General features: G+C 43.4%; 1 protein-coding gene across 3 annotated transcripts in view; it reads left to right on the top strand.

The window, feature by feature from the left end:
* The window catches only part of FAM135B (family with sequence similarity 135 member B), a 1,878,784-nt gene that overhangs the window by 223,287 nt on the left and 1,637,725 nt on the right, over positions 1-17,772 (top strand). The gene's annotated exons all lie outside the window — the stretch shown is intronic.

Here is a 17,772-nt window from a genome sequence, read left to right as displayed (position 1 = left end):
ATGATTAGCTTAGCAATGCAGCAAGCAGCGCTGAGACCCCTGCTCCGCAGTTTGAAACTGAAAAGAACATTATTCAGTAAAACCCTAATATATTACACACAGAGAGAACAGTTCATATTGCAAGAGTCTACCAAACAGGATGCAACAGTTCACAGCAGTTTCCAAAGCAGCTGCTCTTGCTCTTTTAACTGATTGTATAGGAGTCGTAATTAGTAGTGGATCACATTTATGAATTTATGAATTGAATGTAGCTGTTGTGCAGTGGTTTTCTCTTTGTTGTATATTGTAGTATTTTTACCACCATGTGTAGGTGTCAAAAGTCACTGTAGCACACTAAATAAAAAAATACACCTATACATAATAAATAAATACAGACATAGAGTTGGCCTTTTGCCTTGTGATTTATCCCATTGTCGGGACCCATCGATGGAGTTATGAGTCGTCATTCATGGATCCACTTTATTTATCATATACACGTGACGTTCATTTCGATCATTATAATCATTTAAAATAATGAGTCATTTGCATATACAGATTAGAAAGGAAATGACAGTCAGCAATCGCCAGTTAAAATAAATCAGAAGCAGCATAGAGAGGAAATGCAGGCACTAACACATGAGTGCATGTGGAAGGCCAGAGACTTCCGCTCATTTTCAGGGTGCATTGTTATTGTTTTTTTGTTAGGGGGAGGGTCCGTCAAACGTGGAAATACGGGTATTCCGAGCTTCCATACCTGTTGATGAACCTCCCCAGAAGTAATGGTTAATGTCGTCCAAAATGGGTGGATTTGCAAAGCACCCCATGGACTGCCCTGCAACGCTACCCACATTTATAATTCCATGCAGCTGGACGTGCATGCAGATTCGCTACATGGGTCTGCTGGGGAAGGCAGGAGTGGCCTTTCCCCTCCGCACTCCTGCTCCCTGCTGCAAATAGACACACGTCGTGCCCGCTCCCGCTGCCATTATAAGGAACTCTGATGGTTTCTATGTGCAGCAACTCCTGATCCCAAAGCCGATGTACCCTGCCACTACACTGCATGACGACCGACCCTACATGCCGCAAGAGTTGACAGTCATTGCAGCATCCCATGGAATGTGTTGCATATAAAATGAGCGCATGTTCAGTGGATGGGGCAATGAGAGTGGGAGCATCTGTAGTGGTACAACTAATTGATCACTTGTGATGTCTGCAGCTTAGTCACACATAGGCACTAGCGTTCCAATGTTAAATGAACTCCAGGCGCTTCACTGTATTCTAGGTAGGACTGTGAGACATGCACAACAGCACAATGAACTGAGCTACATTTCTAGACATAAGTTCATTTTAAGATATTTCTGTGCCAGACCATTAATCTTCATTTCACTGTATTATCAATGAACTGTGTATACGCAGCAGTGTGGAGGGGAACATTATATATTGCACCATTAATGTGATTGTCATTGAGGTTGTCATGATATACATTTAATTTGTAATGTGCTATATGTATCTTATAATAGTTGAGTATCAAGTTCCATATGAAACCCAAAAATTGAATTGCTAATAACGTTTGACTCGCGTGACAGATATTGTGCAGACAAAATGTTTGGCACAGGCGCTCCCGCCCCCCTCCAAACCAGACTGGACATTTTGCGATTCATCCAAAAAATGAAAAATGTATTAAGAAAGCCGATAGAGAAAAAGTCAACATTTCTGTGCAGTGCACAGCAAAAACTGCTGGACGGAATTGGACCAGGTACCTTAAGCATGAAGCATTGGCTCGATTTCCTGGAGGGGTTCTGGGTGGATTCCATCAATATTTGTTAAAATATTTGCTGGGGAATAGGGTGACCCTTCTGCCAGAATTATATCTATCTCCCATGGTGCTTTCCAGCAGAGATGCTTATCAGAAATGAAGAAGCTGCACATTTTCTGCTGTTCGATATGAGAGATAACCAGGGTTATTCCCGAAATAACCTGGATCAGCCGAAAATGCAAAAAGTGAAACAAATGGCATTTGGATGAGGAAAAAGACAACAGATAGCCAAGGGTATCTTTAATTCTTTACCTGCGGCTATAGAAACGTTTTGAAAATATTTGTACAGCTACAGTGATATTGAGGTGGAAAATAACAGGCCATGGCTAGTGGCACAATAGGCATACGGGACTCCCATCCATGTTATGTGGGTGACACACAGCTCTCCTTCAGGCTGCCCTCTGCCTTCACATCCTCCTCCTCACTCATTCCTGTCGTCCACTATTCAGTCTTGTCTGCTGCCAACGATTTCGGCCTCAATGCCAGTAAGACAGAGATTGGCCTCATTGGAACCCTGACGCCGCTTTCCCAATTTCCCACTGGCCGCCTCCATTGGCCCTGCGCCCACACCTGCTACTGAGGTAAAAACATGGTGGTCATTTTCGACTCCAATCTCACTTTCTCCTCTCACATCTCGGACATCTCTAAAAAGTTGCACTACCAGATGCACCTCCTTAGAGGTATTCTACCTTTTCTCATCTTCCCTAAAGGCTCACCGTCTCCAGAGCCCTGTTCTCTCTAAACTGGACTACTGCAACAGCCTCTTTCTCAATCTTCCCACTTCTACTCTCCGTCCGCTACAACTCATCCATCCTTGGCCTCTTGCCCAGAGACCGCATCTCTCTGGCAATGAAATCCCTGCATTGGCTCCCCATTGGCTGCCAGGATCAAGTTCAAGGCCCTCTGCATAGTCCACAAGCCCTTCTTGGGCCAGGGACTGCACTATCTAAAATGCTCTCTTCCTAAATACTCTCCTTCTAGAGCCCTCCGCTCGGCCTCCTCCAACTCTTTGCGTTTGAGATGATTTTCCAAGCATTGATTTGGTGGTAGATCTCTATCCTCTGCAGGTGCCTCCCTCTGGAACAGCCTCCCAGCCTCTCTCTGGCTTGAGCCAGAGCTCCTTAAATTTCAGAAACTTCTCAAGACCTTCCTATTCTCTTCCTCCTTCTCTTTCCCTCTCCCTTGCTAATCTCCTCTCTTCCTCTCCAGCTTCACTCCTCCATCTTCCCCTAACACTTTTTAGATTTACTGACTGGTCGCATGGCTCACCTCCAGAGTCTCACAGGTCCGAGGCTCCCATGCCGTCTTTGCATTTGCCCATTGGCCTCTGCACTATGCTCAGCACTAATACAAGTTCAGCATCCATTCCATGAGAGGGGTAACCACTAATGCACTTGCAGCATTCGGTCTATTAGAGATAGAACAGCTTTGCATTTAACCCAGGGCCCTGTTGGACTGGGCAAACCTGATCCCCCTTCCCTTGCACTTCTGTCTATACACTTGCATGACCTGAATTCACTAGTCCCAGTAAGTTATGTCTGTCCCTCCTTTGTCTCCCATCCCTTATCTGGTTGCACCTGTTACACCTCATGCACATGCACTAAGAGAAATGCCGTCAGGCCTAGTATGCTAGTTACTTTTTTATTAGATCATTCGGAAACTTCAAAGTCTAAGACTGACTACTGTTCTCCCTTTCTCCCTTCCTGCCTTGAAGCACTTTGAAGCACTTCGCTTGTGTATAAGCGCTGTACAAATAAACAATTATAATTACAATTACAATGCATTAAACAAATTTGACACTGCTTAACTTCAAATCAGGATAGCACCGGCACCCTCAGGCCATGTTGCCGAATAAATGAGCACAAGTTACCAGACCACCTAGAGCAATATGCCCTGAGGGGGCAGGCCCCTTCCTCACTTTGCAGCTAAGCAGGGTTGGTCCCAGTCACTGCATGGATGGGAGACAGTCCTGGATTCTGTCAGTGTTTTTTTTTAAATATCTCATAACACACTAAGAAAACACATGGCAACTGCATCATGTTGTTTTAAACCGTGCTACTGTGAGTCCTTGAAAGTTTAGCACTTAGAGACAATTGTTTTGCCTTTTGCTGAATTGCATTCTGGTATTTGTTTTTTCCCACTCAAGATGGGGGGAATACTGCCAAAATTTTGCCACTTTTGCCTAACATAGTTCTATAAGGATGTATATATTTGACTGACACTATGTTATGTGTACTTTTCCAAGTTATCTTTATAAAGCAGAGTATTGTTGAAAGCCACACTTGGGGGTGAGAAGGAGAAATTATGAGATGGCAAGTAAGTCATTCGTTTTTGTTCATGATGTGGCAAGAGTGTTTGCAATCCTGGACACTGGTTGAGTTATTTTCCTCTGATTGTGACTGTTCTCTGGGCACAAATACAGGACACCTGTGGGTAGACAGCGTAACTTTTTTTCAGAGGGCAGACCCAACCCATTGTTGCTTGCTCAAGTATTTGGCTAACAGGATTTTACACATGTAGACATGTTCCCAGTGTAGACACTTACCCACAAGATAACAAGCACTTGTTTCGTATTGGGATTTTGTTTTCCAAGGTATATTTTACAACAGATTCCTGGGTATAAAAGGTGAGCGTCTTTTTTACTTTGCCAGCATTTGTACTTGAACATTTCCTCTCTCAGGTTATTTTTCTGGTGTTCGTTACTTTAAAAAAAATCCATTGCTATTTTGTCTTGCACACTTTCTTCTAAGGGGAAGGTCAATTGAACTACATTTGTATATTTCACTTTAAGATAAATGTTCAGTTACTTTGCGTATGTTCATGGTTGCCAGCTTTGATTTCTGTTATGGGGGCAATAGTACCTGCGAATGATTGGTTATTTATAATGCGCTTAATACCCAGAGGTTTCTATGCACAGACCCAGGGATCGTACCTGTGTTGCTCCTCTTCGTCTTGCTTCCAAGGCAAGCATGTTGGCCCTGAGCTATCCTACTGAGTATTATGTTATTCTTGCTGCCGGTCATTTGTTTCCCTTTTCCGTTCTGCTTAAATGCAGTTAGTTGGGGTTGTGCGATGTACCACAACGGTCACCCAAAGACCGGCCATAAAACAGGGGACTTTTAGCACGCTGCTTAACCAAAATGTGTGATCTATGGCAAATAATTTAATCTCACTGTGCATTGCCTAAAACTGGAGAGTTCACAAAGCCTACAATCCTTCCTACATACCAATGCCACTGTCTAAACATGTCAAAATAAGTTTGTGATGAACGTTGCTGAATACATTGTTGCAAGTGTTTTAAAATATAGAGTGACCTTGCCCACCGGCCATGGCTAGTGGTTTGGTAGTGTTCAAAAATGGACAGTGACCATGTAGAAGGCCGTGCTTCTATCAGTGGTCTGATAGTCTTCCAAAATATACAGTGGTCATGAACGTAGGTCGTGGTAACTGGCCATGTGTAGACAAAATCTATGGAATAACCATACCCTTAAAATTCAAGGAAACAACTTTAGTTGCAGGGACATTAAGGCATGCAATTCATTGTAACAACACCTTGTAAATTCAACAAAAAAAATGTTAGTTGCAGGGAAGTTAAGGTGAGAATTTACTGCAACTAACCTCCTGAAATTCAACTAAAGCCACCTTAACTTTTCACCCCCTATTGCGCTACCTATGACCACAACGATGTACCGCGGTGATGCACATCAAGTCATCTGTTCACTCAACCTACAAACTGCCTCCAAGCAGCAAAATATCACAGAGGTGAGTGATCACAAGGTATTGCCAGTATCTGTTCCAAAAACAGCTGCATTTTTTCATTTTTTCAATTAATTGATGCAAGAAATCCCACTTATATGAGAGGCACTTTTTGAGCTTGTCTACCAAGTAAAGGAATATATAAAGTTGTACCGAAATGACTGCATGCAACAGTGCCTTACAAATGCATTCTGGTTTATGTATTGCAAAATAAAGATTGCAATAATTTTTTGGGGAAAAAACACTCTATCTTCTGACATCAATTTGCATTTTGCAAGACGTAGATTTTAAAATATGTCTGCATGCTTTTCCTAAATAGGATACATGAAAACTGCTTATATAGCCCTCATTGCCACTGAATGTGCTCCCAGTGTGGATTTGCATGTGAGCGAATCTTAAGGCACAACATGTCAACAGCAACACATAACAAAGGTCCGAATATATTCAACACACTGAGCGAGTGTGGCACCCCACCTCGCTAGTGGCCTCATTTACTTAATGAGTGCGTTTGTGCATGGAGTCATTATGCATAATGTGGAGAATTTAATCAGATATAAAATGTAGATTTTAAAATTAAATTGAAGACTTGCCAGTAGCTGAACTGATTGACAACCTGCCCCAAGACAATAGTGAAAAATGTTATTAAATTGCTAATTTTTCTCTTCCCCCTAGCTTGTACATGCATAAACAAATTCACTGAATGCTACACACCAAGGGCCTGATTCATAGAGCATTTCCCCAAGGGATTGTACCATCTGTAGATCAGATCCTAAGTGCACAATTTCCTTTTATCTCTCTATATATATAAGTGAACATTTGTGGCAGGATGTGTGGAAAAGCTTTGTTCCTCATACAATTCCACACTGTTTCACCGATCTGCACCACATTGTGCATAGTTGCCTGTTAGGATACTCTGGACATTACTGGCTACCTGACATTTGGACACCACAGCCGTTTACCTGGATTTCACCTAAAGTCAACATTTGTTTGCGAGTTTGTGGCTTTGAGAAGCGTTGATCCTTATCCAATTCCACACCATTTCAGCAATCTGCACCAAATGTTACATAGTTACCTTTAAGGACCCTCCAGACATTACTAGCTATATGACATTTGAACACCCCACCCCTTTTCCCGGATTTCAGCAAAAGCCAAAATGTGTTTGTGAGTTTGTGGTTTGGTGGCAGTGTTGTTCCTTATACAATTCCACACTGTCACACCAATCTGCACAAAAATTTGCATGGTTACCTGTTAGGACCCTCCAGGCATTACTGGCTACATGGAATTTGGACAACTCACCCCTTTCCCTGGATTTCAGCAAAAGTCAACATTTGTTTGTGGGTTTGTGGCTTGGTGAAGTGTTGATCTTCATCCAAGTCCACACCATTTCAGCAATCTGCACCAAATGTTACATAGTTACCTTTTAGGACCCTCTGGACATTACTAGCTACATGACATTTGGACACCCACCCCTTTCCCTGGATTTCAGCAACTTCACACATGAGACGGTTGCCAGAAATCAGGGAAACATCAATGGAGTCATAGAAGGACTGGTCCCAACATGAGGAACAAAACTCAAGGTCCAGGCCCTAGGATCAGATTCAGGATGTGCTTCCAGGCACAGCTATTGAGTACAACTCAATTGATACAGTGGTGGATGCAGAAGAGGCCGTGAACTATCCAACAGAATTCCTCAACTCACTCACCTGGGAATGCCACCACATCACCTTCAACTGACAGTTGGGTCATCCATCATGCTGCTTTGCAATCTAGACAAACCTAGGCTGTGTAATGGCACGAGGCCATGCGCTAATAAATTGCTGCTCAATGTAATTGATGCAACAGTGTCCACCGGGAAGAGATAAAACATGTTGTTCATAAACAAGCCTTAGAATGAACAAGTACTTTAGTAATATAGAACTTTAGGTCTATAGTTGTTGTCACTGTCGGCATCATGTCACCTATCATGCTGCTCAGAAATGCTATGTTCTTCTCACATACAGTTATACGTTTCAGAATGAGCTTTATAAGAAGAACAATACATTGGCCCTCATTACAAGTCAGGCGAAAGGGTTTAACGGCGCCGTCGGCGCCGTTAACCCTTAACGCCTGATTCACACTTTAACGCCTGCTTTTTGCAGGCTTTAAAGTCCAAGGCGCTTAGCGACCTTGGTGCTAATTACGGCACCGTAATTTACGGTGCCGTAATTAGCGCCTTCCCCGTCCCCATTATGCCCTATGGGGCAAAAATGGGAATGGGTAAGGGCAAATGGTGAATGGGGAATTACCGCCACACTCACCTTGGAATGGGGGCGGTAATTCCGCCATCCACCATGCCGGACTCCGGCGCTGGAGTAGTTGATTGGAACTATATGTGTCCACTGAGATATCCAATCTGTTGGGAGGATTGAACACTGTTTGGGGGCAGCCATTGTGATCTGCAATCCTTTCGTGGGGCCTGTGGACATGCACAGTTAAAGCATTTTTAAAAGGGACGTTTGGTATTCCGCTTGTCCACATCCAGAATTTAGACAAGGTTGGAAAGTGCTGAAAGGGGTACAATTTGCTACCCAGAATTCAGAATAATGGCTGATTCGACCGTGGGTCTGTGCTTGTCATTAACGGCCCTGTGACTTCATACAGTAACATGTTGCAGCCGTCTTCTTGTCACCTTCAACCTCAGAAGCATGAGGAGTTTAATAGAGTTCTTCAATAATCCCCCAGAGAATAAGAATGACCATGTTGCCAACGAATTCTGCAGTCTCTCCATAGACCACTGTAGGCCGTCATAGCTATTGATGGCCCACTGGCCAATGACCACTTCTGAAGGCATGACTTCAACTGGAAAAAGAAAGAACGACATGCTTTGGGCAATTATGTAAACTGATTATGGACACAGGACAGGGCCAGTGACCAGTTTGTGGGGTGAGAGGGCTAATGACTATGAATGCAGGCCATGGTCAGTTACCCCTAAATTTGGCTTTGGCCTAGGACATAGGCTTGGCGAGAAGTCATGCCTTGACACAGTAGACACTGACTGTGATTAGTGGGTAATCAGTGGAACAAGGGCCAACCACTATGACCAGATGCCACTTTGGGTCGCTTTTTGGGGTTTGCAACATGGTTGAAAGTCATGCACCAAGCAAAAGGGTTGCTGGCCGGTGGCCACATTGAGTGCCCCAAGGGTGCATTTTCACGACTGAAGGCCATTTGCTGCTCAATGTGACCCATGGCCCTGGTCACAGGGGACAGGTGATGCCATGTAGCGGTGGCTCAGCAGGCATTGGGAATGACCCTGGTCAAATGGGCGCTATCAATGGCTACATGCAAGTGGCAGTTTGCACTATAGGTAGCTTGGGTGTGCCCATATGTGATCACAGGACATTGCCTAAATTAAAGGATGCACTGGCAATTGCCAATAATTGTTGCAGGTTATGGCCAGTGCCAACTATGGGTGGCTTATTGGGTGCGAGAAGATGTAAGGACCCCATTATCCGAAAAAGGTAACTCTGTCTGTGATATTTGACCTGCCCCTTAATAATAATAATAATAATAATTTGGCATTTATATAGCGCTACGAACCCTCAGGTATCTGAGCGCTGCTTATTATTACCCACGGTGTGTGGTGCTCATTTATCGACCTCGGAAGGATGAAAGGCTGAGTTTAGCCCCACCGGGATTCGAACCTGCGGATGTCAAAGCGAGCGCTCTACTCGCTGTGCCACTTGACTGGCTTGCCATGGCCATATTCTATTGTCATTATGTATATATGTATGTATGCATGTATGTATGTATTTATATTTATAAAGCACAATAGAACCAAGGCACAATGGCATCTGGCCACAGACAGGAAGACCAGAAAGACGGCAGAGATGAATCCCTAAACAGAGAAGTCTTCAGCACCTTCCGAAAACATAGGTGATCAGTGATCTCTTGGAAGGACTGAGGGAGAGAATTCCACAACGATGGCACAATGACAGATAAAGAGCGACCCGCGGACCTAGTCTTATGAAAGTGGGGTATCACCAAGAGATTTCTTGACACAGAGCGTAGTATGCGCAAAGGAGCATATGCTTTGAATTTGGAATGCAGGAAGACAGGACCTATCGAGTGGACAGCTCGATGCACAATGCAGAAGACCTTGAAAACAATTCTGTTTTTAACCGGAAGCCAATGCAGTTTAGCCAAGAGATTAGCCAAGTGAGTAAGCTTAGGGGCACCCAGTGCCAACTTTGCTGCTGAGGTTTGGAGAATCTGGAGTCGCTGGATCAGAATATACAGTTGGCCAAGGTAGATTCCGTTGCAGTAGTCTAGGCAGCCCATAGTGGAGGCAGTGACAACCGTAGCCCGGTGAGTAGGTGGGAGAAAAGGCAGAAGCTTTCTCAGTATTTTTAACCTTAAGAAGCCAGCACTACATACCATGGCGATTTGGGCCTCGTACGAGCCTGGCCAGAGATGTTTAATCCCTAGACTTTTCACTGCAGCACTGGGAGAGGGCCCAGAGAAACCAGCCAGAAATCAGAGTTCCGGACAGAGAGGCGATCAGCAGTGCCAATCACAAGGACCTTGGTCTTCCCGCCATTTAGCTTCAATCAGTTTTCCGCCATCCATGTCCCTATCCCTGCAAGACACTCCCTAAGCTTCTATGGAGGATCAGAGGTGTGTAAGCGAGGCGGAAAACCAGCTACAGAAGCCGATGCCATAGGATGCAACAGGAAGAGACAAGCTCACACATACATATTGAAAAGAAGAAGAGAAAGAGAGGACTCCTGAGGGAAACAAACGGGAACAAATAGACCATCTGTTGGTGACCTGATAGAAAAGAGAGCACCTGACACACCAATCTGTTCCAGCCGTTTGACCAAGATGGAATGGTCGATTGTGTCAAAAGCTCATTACCGACTCGGTTCCCATAAGTGGCCGGAAACCAGCTTGAAGGGAATGTAGGTGGTGGTTTGTCCAGAAATCGAGAGGGCTGCGGAATAACAATGCTTTTCATAAACTTCATAAGTACAGGAAGTAAAGAAATAGGATTTTAACTACCTGAAAGTGCAGGATTAAGGTGAGGCTTTTTTTAAAGGGGGAAACAATGGCATGTTTTAGTGGGCCTGGAATAATACCCTTGGTACAGCACTACTCTAAGGCAGCTGTGGAAAGAGGAGCACATTCGACAGCCAGAGCTTGAACCAGATAGAGAGGGATCGGGTCACCAGGGGATTACGATCTTCATTTGTTAATAGCCTTACCACAGTCTCATCTGTGACAGGTTTAATAAGGAAGGTAAAAGTTGGGGGAGCCCTAGGGGATCTGATAGCGGAAGCACAACATGTTAGCTACCTGCTTCAATCTCCTTTATGGAAGTCCTGATCTAAGTGATCTTATCCTGGAAGAAAGCACTGATTTGATTGCACACTGCCTGTGAGCGGGAAGGGTCATTCACAAAATGAGGAGGCAAGGATAGTTATTTTGCTGTTTTAAACTCTTCCCGCAAGGAGCAGGTAGCTGAGGTAATGCAATTAGTGAAGTATAAGAACTTGGCCAATTCCCTGGCTTTCTGATTGTCATGAAGAGCCTGTTTGTAGCAGGCGCTAGCCTCAGGGTTAGGAATAAGATGCCATTTATGCTTGGCCCTCCGAGATGCCTGTTTGAGAAGCTGTAGTTCAGGAGTGAACCTTGGAGCTGAAAGCTTTGAGCGGCAAACACCCAATTTCACAGGGGAAAGTACATCTGCGTAATGGTTATTGCAGTAATGAGGGAAGTGCGAGGATCCATGGGGCCTGGGAGATTGTGTATGTGTTCTTTGATCAGGTTGTTGGAAGGGAGTAACTGGACAAAATGAGGTCGGATGACTCATTAAATCAAGTTTCAGTGAGGCACAAGAGATCGGGCTGGTGATCAGATAGAAAAGCAAACATATTTTCTTGAAGTGCAAAAGCAGAGCTGGCATTTATCAGCAGCCCTGTCCAGTCTGTAGCCTGACTCGCACTGGAATTACTCAGGGACTGGTTCGCAGGCGCAACCAGAAGAACTGTATTCCGTGCATCCCTGAGATTCAAAGGGAGGGAACTACGATCCGGAGCCAGGGCGAGAAGCACATCCTTGGCATACTGAATTGACAGAGTATTAATAGAGTCAGTGATAAGATCCGCCCCTTTATGTGGTGCCTTTTGGACAGGATTCTGGCAGGATATTGTGTACCAAGGTGCTTCCAGGGCTTGCCTCAAGTGTGCCCTCTTCGCGCTACTCGTCCGCCTAGCGCTCAATTCTGGCAGCACATAAGTGATGTGTGTCACTTGTCTAGACCGGTGCTCAGTGACAGGGAAGAATTACTTCCCAATCTGCACACACAGGAAGAGGTACGCAACAGGATCAAAGAGATACCGCTCAATGCAAAAGTAAATAAGGCAGATAATGGAAGCGAACAGTAGCTATCAGGGCACAATGTTAAATAATTTAATTTTAAAGGACTAAACACGAAGCATAACATCAATCAATTGCAAATCAAGAAATGTAGCAGCACGATAGAATTTAACTGGCATGCACAACCATTCACCGGTCTCAAAGCTGCACAGTCGATTCTGTCAGCACTTAAGTGTGTCATGTGTCTCGGCCAGGGGGGCTGTTTGACAGTTTCCATTATGGTTGAATTGGTGAATCCTGAGACGAATTTCGGGGTACTCATTTTTTAAGTAAAAATGCATATTTAAACCAAAATTTGAGTGTCCTCAATATGGGCATTGCAATTGGGGCATGCACACACTTAAATACACTATCACCACCGAAATCCATTATGGAACAAAGGTATGCAACAACCACACCCACAGAATACTACAGGCAACATTCCGAGGAAGGATACTCACAGACTATGAGCAAGACCTCAACACCCTCCAGAAGACATATGCGCGCATCCAGGACTGGATGGCACCCAATGGCCTATGTCTAAACGGGGAAAAAACAGAAATCCTACTGGTAGGCCCCAAAGAGTCCCTAAAAAAACTAGACGATAAATACAACTCCTTCAGTATTGAGAACACTGCCTCTGTTGCAGTGAAAACCCTTGGTGTATACCTTGACTCCACCTTATGAATGGAAAGGCAAATCAGCGCCATCTCATGATCGGCTGCAACAAAAATCATAAATGTAGTGAAACCCCACCTGTCGCCAAACAACTGTCTTATCACCGCTAGAGCCAGTATTGGTGCAAAGTTGGACTACTGTAACATCCTACTCCTAGGCAATTCATGCCAATAACATGAACAGACTGCAAACTGCGCAAAATAATGCCCTTAGAGCCACCCTCAATATCCCAAGGAGAGAACACATTTGCCAGGCGAGAATAGATGCCCACTGCTCCCGATCAAAGAACGCATAACATTCAAGGCCATCACGATAACACACAGATGCCTCTCTCAGACCGCCCCAACCTACCTAGCAGAAAGAATACACGAGACTCCATCCAACAGACCAAAACAAGACCCATACTCTCACCTACTCTCAGTCCCTGCTTTTGACAGAGCCAAAGCTGGCAGCACCAGCTTTAAAGTACTAGCCCCAAAAGCTTGGAACGCCCTCCCGCTCAGCTTAAGAAATGAAGAATCCCTCACAGTGTTCAGAAAGGTTCTAAAAACTGAGTTGTTCAATTAGAATGTTTACCATAATGTTTCCAACACTGTTCCTCTGTAACCTCGGAACTGCCCTTCAACACTGTCATTGAGTTTGTATTAGCGCCTCGGTAATGTCTGGCCTAACTTGTTAAGTGAATATTCTGTAACAGCTCCACAATGCCTCCGGGCTGCTGAGTGCTTTATAAATCCAAATAAATAAATAAATAAGAAGGAAAAGCAGACTCTGCAGACAATCAAGACATCCACTTTTCAAAAAAGTAATTGGATCAAGATATTTGTACCTGCGCAGAAGGTCCAGATTCATTCAAATGCATGTTGCAATCCAAAAAAGGCAAAAACAAATTATCCAAACTAGTATGCAATCCTCTCTGAGCTCCCCCTCCTCTGAGGGGGCAGGAATGCATGTATTGGGTGTCCTAGTTTTCAAAAGCAAAAACTGGAACCGACTGCAAACTTAAAAGTAGGATTGCAGTTTGACTGTGAGTGTCAACACCAAAGTATGACTACACTTTGTTGCAAGGAGGGAATTGGTCAGAATGACTATGTTCACATGGGTCTGAGTTGCAAAATAATTTTTCATATGTGCAATCCCAGGTTCCTAGACTGTAATGTAATAATCTTTTCAGAAATCAATTAACTTGGAATTCTAATCCAGGTCATACACATTTAAAACATCTTCCTAACTGTAAACTGGCACACAGTTATGTTGACGTGTTATTCAGGGAGATAAAAAGGTAGAGATCCACTTGGAGCAGGAATCTGAAATGGTAAGCACAATGCTTGCATCCATTTTCTAGATGTACCCAACCCTGCCTTAGCGAAGTGCAGCCATTGAAAACATAGACACCTTGAAGGAAGGATGGAGGGTTGTGTTTTATGGTTACAGGTAGAGTGACAGAGGCATCCCCAAAGTAGGATCTGGCCTGATATTTGGAGACATACATTCTCATTAACAGTCTCCTGCAGGGGAGGCCATTATACGGAGGTCACATTGACCAGACAGGAGCCATTGGTGGAGGTGTGGAGGGTTGCTGGGTGGTGGGATGCGTTCTGCCATTCTTAGGTTGTGAGGATGTTAAATATCAGTGTTTGTGGCTGTTACACATTGTGCAGCCTCAGCTGCACAACCAAGCAATCAGTGGCAAACATGTACACTTAGTGCCTTGACACTTACAGTAGAAACCAATCATTGTTTTTAATTGCTTTTTTTTTTAGAATGTGGCTCTTTCCAATAAGCACTTTCACTTTGAGGCATATAATCGTGTCTATTCTTGGCAAAACACACTTACTTAAACAAGGGAATTGCCTAGTTGCACCAAGCTTGCAAAGTGGAGCTTTTTAAAATATGTGAATGTTCACTTTTAACTAGTCCTGTTAGAGTATATTATAGTCATAATAATAATGTTACCCTTTTCTCACTGAGCAAAGCACATTATCTTCACCTTAGCAAGAGCTATTTTTAGTTAGCGGCCAATCGACAGGAGCTACTGGCGAGAGCTACTGGGGTGGTGATATCCATCGGTACGAGAATTTGTACCAACATTTGTTTGGGTGGTTTATTTGCTCTTTACATAAAAAGGAACAACATATGCCGTTAACATGACATTAACAATATAAAACATATGCTTACTTCATTCTTTTGTATTAGTAGCTGTCTCCTAAAAATTGCCAAGCACATCCGAGTATGGGAATCCAATCAGTGTGAAGGCTGATGCACGTGCTGTCCACCAGTGTTCTGTAATCCTGTGTGTAGCTTGCAACAGCACTCAGATGCGGTCAGCCAGGATCACAGTTTTGATTACTGGAAGTTCATTGCTGAGAAAAGCAGATTCGCAGAGATAGGGAATCACATTGGTCGATAGTGCAGACACTCTTATTTCCATAGTGTTCCGGTCACCTGGCATGGCGAACATAAATTCAGGATAGTTTTTAAAATCTCTTACAACAGACTCAGTCACAGCCCCTTCACAGTTGATCCATCTGTAATAGTGCATACAATAATGAGCAACTTTGAAGGATGCCTCTGTAACAGCATTTGCCATGCAGCATTTAGTTTACTTACTTTTTAGGATAGCAGACAACTTCCTTTGTGAATATTATTTTTATAATTTGTGAGAATGATTGCAAAATGTCTTTCAATGTTATTCTTTTTTCCCACCGTAACTTGGGCATGGTAGATTAAAGATGCACATTGTCCCACTCTGGATGTAACTGGTGCATCTTTAACCTTTAGTTGAATGGCAGGTCTGCATCTGCATTTAGGAATTCAACAAGGGTAGTTTACTGTGTTCTTTTGGGGCTGCAGTTGCAAAAGCAATCAATATTGTATTTCAATCATTGAATTATATAGTTATACAAAATAATCAACATATGGCATGTTCTGCATTGTCAAAAGATAAAATCATCCCCAATCCATGAAAATTGCTCAAATGCCAAGTACAGAATTCAGCCAAGGAAAAGTAAGTCAAAACCTACTTTATTGACTAACTTTTGAACATGTTATTTCAAAATAATTGGCAAGATTGAACAAAATGAATATGTTGAAACCATCCGATCAAGTTAAATGAAAAAATAAAATGTTATTCACAAGGCTAACATAACATTCAATTTTACAGCGATGATGTGAAACGTGTACAAATCATATAACTACCCAACCAGACAGCAGTTATGCTTCAACAACAACAAAACTGAGATCCTCATTGTACCCTCTCATACCACACTCCACATCCATGGAACCATCATACAAAGCATTTGACATTGACGGCAACTAGATCAAAACATCTTCTGCAGCCAAAACCCTAGGCATCTACCTAGACGCCACCCTTGACCTCTCTCACTAGGTCAATGCCATTGCCTCCTCCGCTGCCTACACCGCAAACCTAATGAACACCAGAAAGCCTTTCTTCACCACTACCAACCGAATTACCATAGTTAGAGCCATCAATGGAGCCGAACTGCATTACTGTAACACTCTCTTTGCAAAAACCTCTGAACATAATTTGTGAAAGCTGTAAACTATCCAATACAGTGCCCTCTGAGCAGCCCTAGGTTTTTTCAAGCACGACCATGTCACAAAAGCTAGGACACATGCTCATTGGCTCCCGATCCAGGAGCGGATTAAATCCAAGCCCCTCTCCACCGCACACAAGCACACCACAAACACTGTCCCAGCCTTCCTTTCATGCCAGGTGGATAAATACACCCCTGCATGCGCCCTCTAAGATCCACGAACAGCCATCTCCTCAGAGTGCTCACCTTCTCCAGAAACACTGCAAGAGGACAGAGCTTTCCGTCATGGCAGCCAAGCTCTGGAACAATCTTGCTATCACCCTGAGAAATGAACCCTACTACTGTACATTCAGAAAAAACTTAAAAACCTGGCTCTTTGCATAAAAGCTCCCCTTGCTAACAGACTAAGACATTCGGATACCTGCCTCCCCCAAGACTCTAAGACCCCTCTCATCCTCCTACTCCATTGTGTTTTGTGTTTGTTCCCAAAATTCCCTCTATCCTGTTTTATTCTGTATTTTATGTACTTTTTGTCCCACAATGTAACTAGCGCCTAGATTCCCAAGGGTTCAGCGTGCTGCAACAAATGCAAAAATAAATAAATAAAAACACATGAATAAATATGAATCTTTTCATTAGCAGTATTAGCAAACAGTGTGTGGTTTTAGCGAGGGGTGACTCTTATTCAGAATGGGTGGCGACCTGCCACCAACCTGCCCTTTATGTTGGAGGCAGTATCACAGAGAACAGCTCACAGAATCACTGCCTCTCCCTGCAGGAATCATGCAGGTCATTATGTTGCATGACCAATGGGCCATGTTTGTCATACAACTTTCTTAGACAAATTCAAGGCACCAGAACCACAAAAATGGTTTAAGTGAGAATGATGACATATTGTTTGAAAAGGCATAGACATGTGATTAACTGTGGTAGTGCCAGCACAGTGGTGGCATATCCCATGTACTGTTTTAGAATTAATGGTAAATTGCATGGTGCCTCTGCCCAATTATATAAAAACAGCACTAAAAAAATGGCACCATTTCAACCCAGAATTGAAAGGATAAAAATCCTCTGCCAGAATTTGAACATATGTGTACAGACATGTGTACAGATTCCTCACAGATCTCTCTAGATCGACCAGTTTGTTCACATAACTAATGGGGACCAACGCTATTCTCCCATCGCATGTTCTGTATTCACCACCCTGTTTTGAACAGTGCTCTGTTGCCTAGTAACTAGGTCTAAGCTATATACATGCTATACAAATCAAAATATATACATACATACCACTGCTTACCTTTCTTAACTAATTACTTCATTTGTACTCTTGTTTCGTACAACATAGGCTAAAATAAAACTCATGAATCATGTTTTTAAGTGCTGGCATTGATAGGATATGTCATTTTACATTCCTGTTTAGTTTTAGGAATGTAAGTGGAAAAGCATCAGAATGCAGTGCAGCTAGTAGTTTTCCACATTTAGTTAAATGTAAATTTTCAGTTTTGTTTGTTTGTTTGTTTAGTTTATTTGTAGAGCGCTCCGGACCCGTGGGTAGAAGGGCGCTTAAGAACACGGTTACAAGCAAAAGAT

Source organism: Ambystoma mexicanum, chromosome 5q, assembly GCF_040938575.1.
Source record: "Ambystoma mexicanum isolate Mex_15411 chromosome 5q, UKY_AmexF1_1, whole genome shotgun sequence".
Taxonomy (NCBI): Eukaryota; Metazoa; Chordata; class Amphibia; order Caudata; family Ambystomatidae; genus Ambystoma; species Ambystoma mexicanum.
This window is presented reverse-complemented; position numbering and strand designations above follow the sequence as displayed.